Source organism: Bactrocera dorsalis, chromosome 3 (assembly GCF_023373825.1).
Source record: "Bactrocera dorsalis isolate Fly_Bdor chromosome 3, ASM2337382v1, whole genome shotgun sequence".
Lineage (NCBI taxonomy): Eukaryota > Metazoa > Arthropoda > Insecta > Diptera > Tephritidae > Bactrocera > Bactrocera dorsalis.
Window position 1 is genome coordinate 39,419,367 of NC_064305.1, and position 15,064 is coordinate 39,434,430.

A 15,064-nucleotide genomic window follows, 5' to 3' on the forward strand; every position below is an offset into this window, starting at 1 on the left:
CGTTTCTGGCCACTCCCAAGTGAATGGCGATCAGAGAACTTTCCTCACTTGCGTGAACTTCTACACATGACTCCATCCTCTATTTCTTTACATTACCCAATTTAAAATCCTTTGATGGCATCATTGGCGATGATACCCTCAAAGAATTGGGAGCAATCATAAATAGAAAAAATGGCACAATAACCCTCAAGGATGTGGTACTGCCACTAAAACAAAATATCTCTAAACAAATAAATAATATTCAAGAAAACCCCTATGAACATGACGTTAAGAAAATGATAAATAAATATTCGGAACTTTTCGGACCAGTCTACGACAGTGGGACAATCGACACAAATGTATTAGCAAAAATTAGAACAACAAGTGAAGAACCGATATATACAAAATCATATCCTTACCCAACCAGCCTACGGGGCGAAGTAGAAAAACAAGTAAAAGAACTTCTAAACAATGGTGTAATAAGGCCTTCAAAGAGTCCGTATAATTCCCCATTGTGGATTGTTCCAAAAAAACCAGGTCCATCAGGAGAAAAAAAGTATAGAGTAGTTGTTGATTTTAAACGACTAAACGCAATAACTATACCTGATTCCTATCCAATACCTGATATAAACAACACTCTCCCTAGCTTGGGCGAATGTAAGTATTTTACTACACTCGACCTTACATCCGGATTCCACCAAATCAGGATGAAGGAAAAGGACATAAAAAAGACAGCTTTTTCTACAGCCAATGGTAAGTATGAATTAGGAACTAGGTTGCCATTTGATCTTAAAAATGCCCCTTCCATTTTTCAGAGAATGATCAATGATGTTCTCAAAACGCTTATAGGAAAAGCCTGCTAAGTTTATATCGATGACATTATAATAATGGGAAAAACTAAAGAGGAACACCTACGAAATATTGAAGATGTGTTCATGCGTTTGTACAAATCAAATTTAAAAGTCAATCTGGAAAAATCCAAATTTTTTAGAACAGAAGTAAATTTTCTAGGTCATATCGTTACCGGCGAAGGTATTTTGCCAGACCCTGACAAAATATCCGCTATTAAAAAAATTCCCGCACCTGCCAACCTTAAGGAATTAAAAGGTTTCCTGGGTTTAGCATCGTATTAAAGGAGATTTATAAAAGACTTTGCAAAAATTGTCAAGCCACTTACCAATTTAACTAGAGGTGAAAATGCTCAAATAAAAGCAAGTCAATCCAAACGGATACAAATTTCACTAACAGAGGAAGGCTTGAAATCATTCAATGACATAAAATATTTGCTTACTTCTTCTGAAATTCTGTATTCCCAGACTTCAACAAACCCTTTATTCTGACGACAAATGCTTCCAATACTGCAATCGGAGCAGTCCTTTCACAAGGGATAATCGGTCAAGACAGACCCATAACTTACATCTCTAGATCACTCAATAAAACCGAAGAGAATTACTCGACAATAGAGAAAGAAATGCTCGCCATAGTATGGTCCCTCGACAAATTAAGGACTTAACTGTATGGAGCTAAAGATATAAAAATTCTTACTGATCACCTGCCACTGACGTTTGCGTTAAGCAGCAGTAATAACAATGCCAAGTTAAAAAGGTGGAAAGCAATGATAGAAGAATATAATTATAAACTAATTTACAAACCAGGAAAAACAAACGTAGTCGCCGATGCGTTATCACGGCTGCCAATAGAAGTTAATACGCTAACATCCACAGATGAAAATTCATAACATAGCGCAGAAGAGGATAGCTCAAAGCTCATTCCTCACTGTGAAGCTCCAATTAACGTATTTAAAAATCAAGTTATATTTACAGAGGGCAAGGAGGAAATTACACACGTAGAACCTCATCCAAGCTTCCACAGACACCTCATTAAATGTGAAGTTTACGATAAAGAAATCCTAAGTAAAATCTTGAAAAGCGTTCTAAACCCAAACATAATCAATGGAATTAAAATCCAAGAGAAATACATTTCATTACTATAACAAATATATCAAGAAAATTTCTCATAATTTCGTATCAGGATAACACAGAAAGTAGTTACCGATATCGCAGACGAAGATGTCAAATTTAAAATAATAGAACAAGAACAGAAAAGAGCCCATCGCAATGGTAAAGAAAATAAATACCAGATATTGGAAAAATACTACTTTCCACAAATGACTAAACTTATTAAAAAATATACTAAATCATGTGAAATTTGCGGATGTAATAAGTACGACCGGCATCCACAAAAACCCAAGTTACAGGCAACACCCATACTACAACAGAAATATTGCATATCGACATTATAGAAATGTCCGGCGAAAAATATATCTCGTGCGTTGACAAATTCACTAAACTTGTAAAATTTTTCAGGATAAAAAATAAATCAGTACTGCATATCAGGGATAAATTGATAAAGCTTCTACACTATTTCACTGTACCAAAGACTTTGGTCATGGACAATGAAGGCAGCATTATAAGCCCAATAACTCTGAACTATTTAGAAGGGAATTGGAATCTATCTAGCACCACCTCAGAAAAGCGAAGTCAATGGTGCGATAGAACGTGTGCATTCCACTATTATTGAAATAATCAGATGTCTCCAAGTGGAATATCCTGATTACTCTATTAAAGAAATTGTCAACATTGCTGTTGACAGATATAATAACACGATACATTCAGTTACGAAAAAGAAACCAGCTGATATTTTCTTTGGAAGAACACAGAGAATCAACTACCAAGATTTAACAAACTTTAAGGAAATAGTTAATTCTGGCCTTCGAAATGAAACCAAAAAAATACACTAAATTATCACAACAAAAATAGGTCAAAAATAAGGAATTAGGAACCTGGTGATACTATATTTAAAAAGAACAAACAAATTAAAGGGAAAACGAAACCCATTTTTTAAAAAAGAAACTGTCGCTTAAGACAATACTGTCACAATAACTACTAAAGATAATAGAAAGATTCATAAATAACATTTAAAAAACTAAACAAAACCCATTGCATTTCACAGATCCTTAGCGGAGAAAAAGCGCTTTGCGATTACCAATATGTAAACCAAGCTATAATTGAATTGATTGGAGAAGGAACAATATTTCTTTCAAATTTTATTGCAAATATTACTTATAATAATACATCTTTTAAAATAAATGGCACTTTTTTCATAAACTTCTTTAACGACACTATAACTTTGAATAACGTTAGTTACACAAACTGGCAAGCAAGTTCCTACCAAATCTTACCCGCAATACTTCAGAATAACCTAACGGAAAATGAAATTAAATTAGATTTAAACTATTTACATAAACTACATTGAAATAATGTAAATGAACTAGAACGAATAACATCAAAAAACATTATTCCATTGCTCAAGCTTCTTAGCAATTCACTCAAGCATTCACACTATCATTAGTTTTATATATCACTAGAGGACCCGCCTACGTTTTACTGTGGCTGATACATAGGTAGTACTACTAATACCATCTATATGATTTCTATTAGTTAGATAATAAGTATTAGTTAAGGAATAATCGCATTTTTGATGAAGCAACAAAAATGAATCAAAAAGCATTTCGTGCGTTAAGAAAGAATTGGTTTTTGGGGTAAAAATACTATTGAATTTGGGCTGTGCATCAGTGAAATCAATCGAGTCCAATCGATTGTCAGCCTGGTGGACTGCACATTAAGAAACGGTTCTCAAGCATGGAAAGACAAAAAATCGGCTGGCAAGGTTATGGCATCAGTCTTTTGGGATGCCCGTGGTATATTATTCATCGAATGATAAATGAGCCAGTTTTAATTCATTGCGTTGTGCATTTGATTGCAGTTCTATTCTACCATTCCCAATATTTAGCAATTTTATCATTTTTCAGGAAGGATCAGTTTGAAATTGTACGCACATATGTATTCATCGTTGCCATTTAAATATTGTATTGTTCTGTGCAATGCTTCGAAAAGTTTTCTGTATATCTCAAATTTTTTATCAACACTTCGGTTATGCCGCTATTTTTTATGCCAGACCTTTTGCAATTTTAAATTGCCTGTCAAGATACCCCCTCCAATAGTTAGCAGGTATGAAAACAATGTTATATTTAGCTACCCATAGATGTATTGAATTATACAATTTATTACTTAAGAACGAACTCTGTCCACAATATAAAAACTTGATCCACAGATGTCGCCTTTCACTTTGGCATCGTTTTGTTTAATGCACGTTTACGCCAATTTAAGGTTTGAATATTGGATACTGCAAAAAAAAAAAAGAAAAATCATTTTTTTTGTGGTGGTTATTGTGCGTAGGTTTTATATGTGCCCCGATAGCTGCCAGTAGGGATGGTAAACTCGATTCCGATTCAACTCGAGAATCGAGTTTTCTCGTAAAATAATCGATTTTTCGAATGTCAAGAACCGATTCTTAATCCACTTCGACTACTGAAAATCGATTATTTTACGAGAAAACTCGATTTTCGAGTAGAATCGGAGTCGAGTTTACCATCCTTACTGGCAGCTATCGGGGCACATATAAAACCTCCGCACAATAACCACCACAAAAAAAATGATTTTTTTTCCATGTAATTTATATGGTTAATATTAATATTAAGAGCTCATCTTTTGAGTGACGTGTTTTTCACATTTTCGAAAGTTTTGAGCTTGTTTTTCAGTTGAAAAAAAAGGGTTGCCTCAGAATGACACACCCTAATGTACATATATATTTACACAGCTTTGTAGGCGAAGCTGTTACAGCGGCAAGGGAAGCGGTGACAATCGGCTGTCATTCACATATTCTTTTCGGCACAGCTCGGATTTTCTACCAACAACACAATTCACGCTGTGAAATGTTAACATTTTTAACAGTTCTCTCACATAGAGAAGGTGCAAGTTTGATATCGAACATTTGTTAGAATTGAAGTAAGGAATTCACCTCAAAACCACAGAATTCACGCTGTGGAATGTTAACATTGTTTACAGTTCTCTCACACATTAAACCAGTGAATATGAAGAGAAATAATATATGTACGGCATATGATCAGGATATATTGAAGAAAAATAAATTCTTTGATATTCCATTTTTAATAGCGAAAAATGTGTACAAATACAGCTCTCTCACATACTCAAGAATATGAAGAGACATAAATATAAGTATGTATTCAAGTTAATACCACCAGTTCATGACATATCTTTTATTTGTCATTCATATGAAACATGACACTTACGAGTCATATAGTACGTATTGAAACATTGTACTTTGCTAATACGGTCCGCCTTAAGTGGTCCCAAGATTCATAAATTGTAAGATGGACCTTTCCACTTGTTACAAATGGTCTATCATAAGTGGATTGTAGATATGTATACTTCTTAGAATGTAAAATTCATATTTGTATCTAGGCTTAAGAAAAATATTGTATTTAAGAAGAAACGAAATATAGAAAACCACGGAGTTGCCCACGGTAGTTGCTCACGAAACACCAACCGAATAATTAATTGGCGATCCTGCCAGGAGACACGTAAAACTCCTGTTGGACCAAAACCAAAACAAAAAAACAAAACACAAACAAGTATCGGGAACTCGCGGAAAAAGAAATAAAATTACAAAAGTAACATTGTTATTTTGTGCAAAAGCATAAAAATTAAATTCCAAAGAAATAACTATAAGTGTGTTAATAACCAAACAAAAACTGAAACAAAGTGAGTGAGAATAAGCAACGAAGTGACAATCGCAGGATAATAAAAAACAAGAAATTAAAAAAATTGTTTAAATAATTGATTTAATTATTAATAATTAAAAAAATTAATTAAAACATAATTAATCAACAAAATACAAAATTACAAAAACAGAAAGAGTGACTAAAATCACAAAAATAAATATAATTTCAAAAACATTTAGAACACAGAGTTCTTTAAAAACAACAAAACAAAATTTGGGAGCAGAGACTCCTGAAGCACTTGCCGAAGATTTTATCAACAATATTTTATTTAAAAAAATTTAATTTGGGACAGCAGAGTAAAAAGAATAATTATAAAATAATATTGTGGAACGAAAATGTTCTACAACGCCAGCCGAAGTTCACAAGGGCAAAATAAAACAAAAAAATAATGGTAAAAAAACCAAATCAAAATATACGAATACAAATTTTATATTACTTGGGACAAAAAAATCCTAAGACACCAGCCGAAAAAAGTATCGGTAATACTAAAAATTAAAAATACTTTAAAATTGTGGAACAAACAAGTTATACAGCGCCAGCTGAAGATTTTACCGGCAAAATAAAACAAAAAAAGAATGGTGAAAAGCAATAAAATAAAAAAATATACTAAAAAAAGGAAGTATTAATATTTTAAAAATAAATAGTTTCAATTGTGTAAAATAAAAACAACAAAAAAATATTTTTTTTGTGTTTCCGTTCTCATGCTTGAATTCTGATTCTAGACATTGAAAAACACTTAAATATTAATCTTTAGTTCTTTAAGTTTGCTTTGGGCTGATCTACATCGATAAGTATATTTTAATTTATTTCATAAATCAAAGATGGCAGCACTTTGATTAACCCAAAAGTAAACAGTATTATTATTTGTAAGAGGCACAGTAGTGAATGTTAACCTGTTTATTATAGTTGTAAAAACAATATTAGTGTATTACTCAGATAAAAGATGGCATCAAGTCAGTGTAAAAATGATGTTGATTCATTCTGTTTTATTTGCGGTGAATTTATTAAAGTTAGAAGTAAAAAATTTGCTTTATCAACAAATTTGAAACTTTGCAAAGCCTACGAAGCCTATTTTAATCTAAAAGTCAGTAATCAAAATGAAAATTGGGTACCTCACTTCGCCTGCGTTAATTGTAAAAATACTTTAGAAGGTAAGAAATAAAAATTTATGATTTTAAAAATTGTAGAACAAATTTAAATTAGACCCTTGTCATTTTGTTATTTCTAGCTTGGTATCGAGGAGAAAATCGACATATGAAGTTTGCGATGCCAAGGATATGGAGAGAACCTAGTGATAATGTCCATGACTGTTATTTTTGTATGGTTAACCCAAGTAAGCGTCGATCTGGTGAAAATGCAGAAACGATTTTTTATCCAGATCTTCCTTCATCATCATCTCCGATACCTCATGATGAAAATTTGCCTGTGCCGGTACGTTCAAGATCAGATAGCTCTGAAGTTCAGCCGTCACAAAGTTCAACAGGATCCAGTGCACCACTAACCAACACTGATGGTAGTGATTTCATAACAAAGTCGCAAAGTTTTGGACCACATTTCATTAGCTCAAGAGAATTTAATGATTTGGTGCGAGACCTGAACTTACCCAAAAGTAAAGCAGAAATATTAGGTTCACGACTAAAGCAATGGAACTTACTTGAAGATGATGTCAAAATAACTGATCAAAGAAAGCGTCATAAAACTTTTTCATGTTTTTTCACAAAAGAAATCGGTATTTATTACTGCAACAACGTAATTGATTTATTTAATGAAATTGGAATACCATTCGTAGCATCTGAATGGCGGCTTTTTATCGATAGCTCTTCGAAAAGCTTAAAAGCAGTTCTGCTCCATAACGGAAATGTATTGCCAAGTCTTCCTCTAGCACACTCTGTATTGTTGAAAGAAAGTTATGATAGTGTAAAAATCATACTAGAAAAATTAAAATACACAGAATACCAATGGCCAGTAATCGGTGATTTTAAAATGGTTGGTTTTCTTATGAGAATGCAAGGTGGATATACAAAATACCCTTGTCACCTTTGTTTATGGGACAGCAGAGCTGACTCAGTACAATATCAACAGCGTAAATGGCCTGATCGCGTCGAATTTAAGATTGGAAAACATAACGTAAAGTCGGAACCAATCGTAGAGCCCGAAAACATTTTAATGCCACCGCTACATATAAAATTAGGGTTAATGAAGCAATTCGTAAAAGCACTGGATCCAAATTCTGAAGCGTTCGAATATTTAAGGGGCTTTTTCCCGAAATTATCTGAAGATAAAGTTAAAGGAGGTATTTTCGTAAGACCGCAAATAAAACGAATAATGAAGAGTGATAACTTTACGAAGCTTCTCAATGCTCGTGAAAAACGAGCCTGGGAAAGTTTTAAAGCAGTAGATAGTGGTTTTCTGGGGAATCATCGAGCTAGTAACTATGCAGAATTGGTTGAAAAAATGCGTAAAAGCTTCAAAATTATGGGCTGCAGAATGTCTCATAAACTTCATATGCTACATTCTCATCTGGAAGAATTTAAAGACAACATGGGGGCCTACTCCGAGGAGCAAGGAGAACGTTTTCACCAAGGTGTGATGGACTTTAAACGTCGATATCAAGGGCAGTACAACAAGAATATGATGGGAGATTATATTTGGGGTTTAATACGAGAGAGCTCATATGATCATAAAAGAAATACAAAAAATATTCACTTTTAGACAGTAATTTCTTGTTATTTTACATTTATATATTATTGTTTATCACACATCTTGAATAAAAACGACTCTTGTATCTAAAAAAAGTTTTCTAATTATAATCTATTGTGAAATTGTAGAAATAATATAAAAATCAGTCATCTAAAAATTGCTCTAATTTCTACGAAAGCAAACTTTAACCGGAAAAAAATATTTTTTCCTTATTTTTGTCATAGGAGAAACTAAAATTTAACATGTAGATGTCAGACCCAAAAATCGTGTTGACCGGTGTAATTTATGAAAAAGTAATAGGACAAAGAAGTAAGCTGAATCGCAGATAAAAAAAAGGTTGTAATAGAGGATTTAGGAAATACAGTTAAAATACAAAACAGAAACAGAATAATTCATAAAGATAACGTCAATCTTAAATCTTTTACCTTCAATATACAACAAAAAGAAATTTTTTATCTGAATGATGTCACATACATATGTATAAGAAAATACAAATATCAAAAAAATAATTAGAAGTCGAAGATAATATAAAATGTATCAATTATATACATACATACATATATTTAATTGAATATGAATAAAAAATGATACTGTTCAAATTGATAAACTAGTCTATAGCCTCACGCACTATATCTCTTTGAATCGAGACGCTTCAATTTAGAGGTGGGGGAGTTAATACCATATTACATGAACGTATCTTTTATTTATCATTCATATGTAACATGACACTTACGACCCATATGGTACGTATTGAAACATTGTACTTTGCTAATACAGTCCGCTGTAAGTGGTCCCAATATACAATTCATAGATTGTAAGATGAACATTTCCACTTGTAACATATGGTCTATCTTAAGTCTTCTTCTTCTTCTTTACTGGCGTAGGCACCGCTTACGCGATTATAGCCGAGTCAACAACAGCGCGCCAATCGTTTCTTCTTTTCGCTACGTGGCGCCAATTGGATATTCCAAGCGAGGCCAGGTCCTTCTCCACTTGGTCCTTCCACCGGAGTGGAGGTCTTCCTCTTCCTCTGCTTCCCGCGGCGGGTACTGCGTCGAATACTTTCAGAGCTGGAGTGTTTTCATCCATCCGGACAACATGACCTAGCCAGCGTAGCCGCTGTCTTTTAATTCGCTGAACTATGTCGATGTCGTCGTATATCTCGTACAGCTCATCGTTCCATCGGATGCGGTATTCGCCGTGGCCAACGCACAAAGGACCATAAATCTTCCGCAGAACTTTTCTCTCGAAAACTCGCAACGTCGACTCATCGGTTGTTGTCATCGTCCAAGCCTCTGCACCATATAGCAGGACGGGAATTATGAGCGACTTATAGAGTTTGGTTTTTGTTCGTCGAGAGAGGACTTTACTTTTCAATTGCCTACTCAGTCCGAAGTAGCACCTGTTGGCAAGAGTAATCCTGCGTTGGATTTCTAGGCTGACATTGTTTGTGGTGTTAATGCTGGTTCCTAAATAGACGAAATTATCTACAACTTCAAAGTTATGACTGTCAACAGTGACGTGAGTGCCAAGTCGCGAGTGCGACGACTGTTTGTTTGATGACAGGAGATATTTCGTCTTGCCCTCGTTCACTGCCAGACCCATTTGCGTTGCTTCCTTGTTCAGTCTGGAGAAAGCAGAACTAACGGCGCGGATGTTGAGACCGATGATATCAATATCATCGGCATACGCCAGCAGCTGTACACTCTTATAGAAGATTGTACCTGCTCGATTCAGTTCTGCAGCTCGAATAATTTTCTCCAGCAGCAGATTGAAAAAGTCGCACGATTGGGAGTCGACTTGTCTGAAACCTCGTTTGGTATCGAACGGCTCGGAGAGGTCCTTCCCGATCCTGACGGAGCTTTTCGTGTTGCTCAACGTCAGTTTACACAGCCGTATTAGTTTTGCGGGGATACCAAATTCAGACATCGCGGCATAAAGGCAGCTCCTTTTCGTGCTGTCGAAAGCAGCTTTGAAATCGACGAATAGGTGGTGAGTGTCGATTCTCCTTTCACGGGTCTTTTCCAAGATTTGGCGCATGGTGAATATCTGGTCGGTTGTTGATTTACCAGGTCTGAAGCCACACTGATAAGGTCCAATCAGTTTGTTGACGGTGGGCTTTAATCTTTCACACAATACGCTCGATAGAACTTTGTACGCGATGTTGAGGAGGCTAATCCCACGGTAGTTGGCGCAGATTGTGGGGTCTCCTTTTTTATGGATTGGGCATAGCACACTTAAATTCCAATCGTTGGGCATGCTCTCATCCGACCATATTTTGCAAAGAAGCTGATGCATGCTCCTTATCAGTTCTTCGCCGCCGTGTTTGAATAGCTCGGCCGGCAATCCGTCGGCCCCTGCCGCTTTGTTGTTCTTCAGGCGGGTGATTGCTATTCGAACTTCGTCATGGCCGGGCAATGGAACGTCTGCTCCATCGTCATCGATTGGGGAATCGGGTTCGCCTTCTCCTGGTGCTATGTGTTCACTGCCATTCAGCAGGCTGGAGAAGTGTTCCCTCCATAATCTAAGTATGCTCTGGGCATCGGTGGCTAGATCACCTTTGGGGGTTCTACAGGAGTATGCTCCGGTCTTGAAACCTTCTGTAAGCCGCCGCATCTTTTGGTAGAATTTTCGAGCATTACCCCTGTCGGCCAGCTTATCAAGCTCTTCGTACTCACGCATTTCGGCCTCTTTCTTTTTCTGTCTACAAATGCGTCTCGCTTCCCTCTTCAACTCTCGGTATCTATCCCATCCCGCACGTGTTGTGGTCGATCGTAATATTGCGAGGTAGGCAGACTGTTTTCTCTCCGCTTTCTTTTGCACTTTCCGAAAACCAATGGTTTCGGTTGCAGCTGTACGTAAGGAGTTTGAAATGCCGTCCCACAGTTCCCTTATACCGAGTTGTTGACGAGTGCTCTCAGAGAGCAGGAGTGCAAGCCGAGTAGTCCGTTGTGATTGCAACTTCTCGACGTCGAACCTTCCTTGTGTTTGTTGGCGTGCGTTTTTTGCTGCACAGAGGCGGGTGCGAATCTTGGCTGCAACAAGATAGTGGTCCGAGTCGATGTTAGGACCTCGGAGCGCACGCACATCTAAAACACTGGAGACGTGTCTTCCGTCTATCACAACATGATCGATCTGGTTGGTGGTTTTTCGATCCGGAGACAGCCAGGTAGCTTGATGTATCTTCTTATGCTGGAATCTAGTACTACAGATAACCATATTTCGGGCCCCGGCGAAGTCGATCAGCCTCAACCCATTTGGGGATGTTTCCTCGTGGAGGCTGAATTTACCGACCGTAGTGCCAAAGATACCTTCTTTGCCCACCCTGGCGTTGAAGTCGCCAAGCACGATTTTGACATCGTGGCGGGGGCATCTCTCATAAGTGCGCTCCAAGCACTCATAAAAGGCATCTTTGGTCACATCGTCCTTCTCTTCCGTCGGGGCGTGGGCGCAAATCAGCGATATGTTGAAGAACCTCGCTTTGATGCGGATTGTGGCTAGACGTTCATTCTCCGGAGTGAATGATAGTACTCGGCGACGGAGTCTCTCTTCCACCACGAATTCAACACCAAACTTGCGCTCCTTTATATGGCCACTGTAGTAAATGTCACAAGGACCTACTCGTCTCTGTCCTTGTCCCGTCCATCGCATTTCTTGGACGGCGGTGATGTCAGCCTTTATTTTCACGAGGACATAAACCAGCTGGGCAGTGGTACCTTCCTAATTAAGGGACCAGACATTCCGGGTGCATGCCCTTAAATCATAGTCCTTATTTCGTTTGCCATGGTCGTCATCAAAAGGGGGGTCTCTCATCCGAGGCTGTGTTTGCTTTTTCATTGGGGGTGTTTTTTTACGTGGCGGGTCCCAAACCCAGCGCACAACCCTAAGTAGGGGATATTTCGCCTTCTCACTTTAGCTCGCCTTCAAACGGATGTTCTTAGGCTACCCAGAGGATACTTGGTCAAAGACCGGAAGTCGTGAGCTGCTTGAGTCATATGTAAAAGAATCGTTTCTGGCCACTCCCAAGTGAATGGCGATTAGAGAACTTTCCTCACTTGCGTGAACTTCTACACATGACTCCATCCTCCATATGGTCTATCTTAAGTAGATTATAGATATACTGCTTAGAATGTAAGATTAATATTTGTATCTAGGCTTAAGAAAAATATTGTATTTAAGAATAAACGAAATAAAGAAAACCACGGAGTTGCCCACAGGAGTTGCATACGGGCAGTTGCCCGTAGTTGCTCACGAAACACAAAACGAATAATTTTCATGCTCCTTATGATACTCCCAACAACAGCATTGTGATATTTTCATGCTTCAATTTTTGCTTTCAACTAGCGAATCGCAATGTATGCAAATAAATATGTATGTATGCTTTTGCGTTTTGCCGTCGGCATTCCCATATTGGCATGTAAAATTAATTATGATATGAGTATAATTTTGTATGAATGCATGCATAGTAATATTTAGAGCCAATTTGGACTTGCATATTTAATAATTCTATTTGATTTTTACATAATATACTATACTAATAAATATTTTTGTATTATATTACTAATAGAAATTAAATTTATCACAACAATATGTATATACATATCTTATTATCTGCTCATATAAATGTACATATGTATGTACATATACGCATGTGCGCATTCAGAAATTCAAATCATGATTTTATCACTTATCAATATAAAGGGTGATTTTTTAAGAGCTTGATAACTTTTTAAAAAAAAAAAACGAATAAAATTTGCAAAATCTCATCGGTTCTTTATTTGAAACGTTAGATTGGTTCATGACATTTACTTTTTGAAGATAATTTCATTTAAATGTTGACCGCGGCTGCGTCTTAGGTGGTCCATTCGGAAAGTCCAATTTTGGGCAACTTTTTCGAGCATTTCGGCCGGAATAGCCCGAATTTCTTCGGAAATGTTGTCTTCCAAAGCTGGAATAGTTGCTGGCTTATTTCTGTAGACTTTAGACTTGACGTAGCCCCACAAAAAATAGTCTAAAGGCGTTAAATCGCATGATCTTGGTGGCCAACTTACGGGTCCATTTCTTGAGATGAATTGTTGTCCGAAGTTTTCCCTCAAAATGGCCATAGAATCGCGAGCTGTGTGGCATGTAGCGCCATCTTGTTGAAACCACATGTCAACCAAGTTCAGTTCTTCCATTTTTGGCAACAAAAAGTTTGTTAGCGTCGAACGATAGCGATCGCCATTCACCGTAACGTTGCGTCCAACAGCATCTTTGAAAAAATACGGTCCAATGATTCCACCAGCGTACAAACCACACCAAACAGTGCATTTTTCGGGATGCATGGGCAGTTCTTGAACGGCTTCTGGTTGCTCTTCACCCCAAATGCGGCAATTTTGCTTATTTACGTAGCCATTCAACCAGAAATGAGCCTCATCGCTGAACAAAATTAAAGCGCGAAACACATTTCGAACCGAACACTGATTTTGGTAATAAAATTCAATGATTTGCAAGCGTTGCTCGTTAGTAAGTCTATTCATGATGAAATGTCAAAGCATACTGAGCATCTTTCTCTTTGACACCATGTCTGAAATCCCACGTGATCTGTCAAATACTAATGCATGAAAATCCTAACCTCAAAAAAATCACCCTTTATTAATGTGCGCTCGTTGATCTGTGTGTTCATACATTCATATATACTTATATGTACATGTAGGAGATTTGCTTTTGGATGTCTCCATATCACCCCACTACACACTTTTACACTTCACACTTCACAGTTTTACACTTTATACTTCACTTTTTATTTTACGAGCACAGAGAGTTCTGTTCCAATCAAGATCACTTCTTGAACTGAGTCTGCGAAGACATTGCGCTTAATTATATACGCACCCTCTTAATTGTTCTACAAGTACCTAACGGTTCCTGAGTTTCTTCACTCTGTTCGCAGAATACGATCAGACCTCACTCAGTAACAGTTTCTCTAGTCCTGTTACTATGCTTATTTGCGCATTTACATTCTATAGTACCGTATTACATGCGCCAATGCGGCGACTACTTCAAATAACGTTGTGTCATACAGTCACCTACAAAATATTAGCACTACAACATACGCATTTACAGTGACATACAAAATACAAGCATAAGCGCTCCGACATACATATATTTGTATACATTGCCGAACAAATAATACATACATACATAAGTACATATGCGTAAACATGTGAATATGTCACCAACAAAAAATTTAAACATTGTTCTACAAAAACACCAATTGTCTCAAACAGCAGAAGCATCACAAGTCAATATGGCAGCCAAATTGGCAAAGCCCAAATGTAGTAAAATTTACTATAAAAACGAGTTCATTCATAACGCAGGCGCATATTTCACAAGCGACCTTGCTTCATTCATAAAAACAGCCGCCGTAACATCTCCCCTAGCATGCCTTTGCCTACAAGCGACTTTCGGGACGATGGCAAACGCTAAAAATCATAAATTGAACAAATTTCTGATGCAAACTCGAAAAACACAAAAAACACAGAGTGACAAAAGTGGCAACATATTGTAATTGTCAATTTTAAAATATTTTTCCGTGGCTCGCAAAAATCTGCGTCGATATGTATGCAAGCTCATACAAAAACATATAATACATGTTTACGTTAGCTTGTTGGCGAAGCTGTTCAAGGGAAGTGGTAACAATTG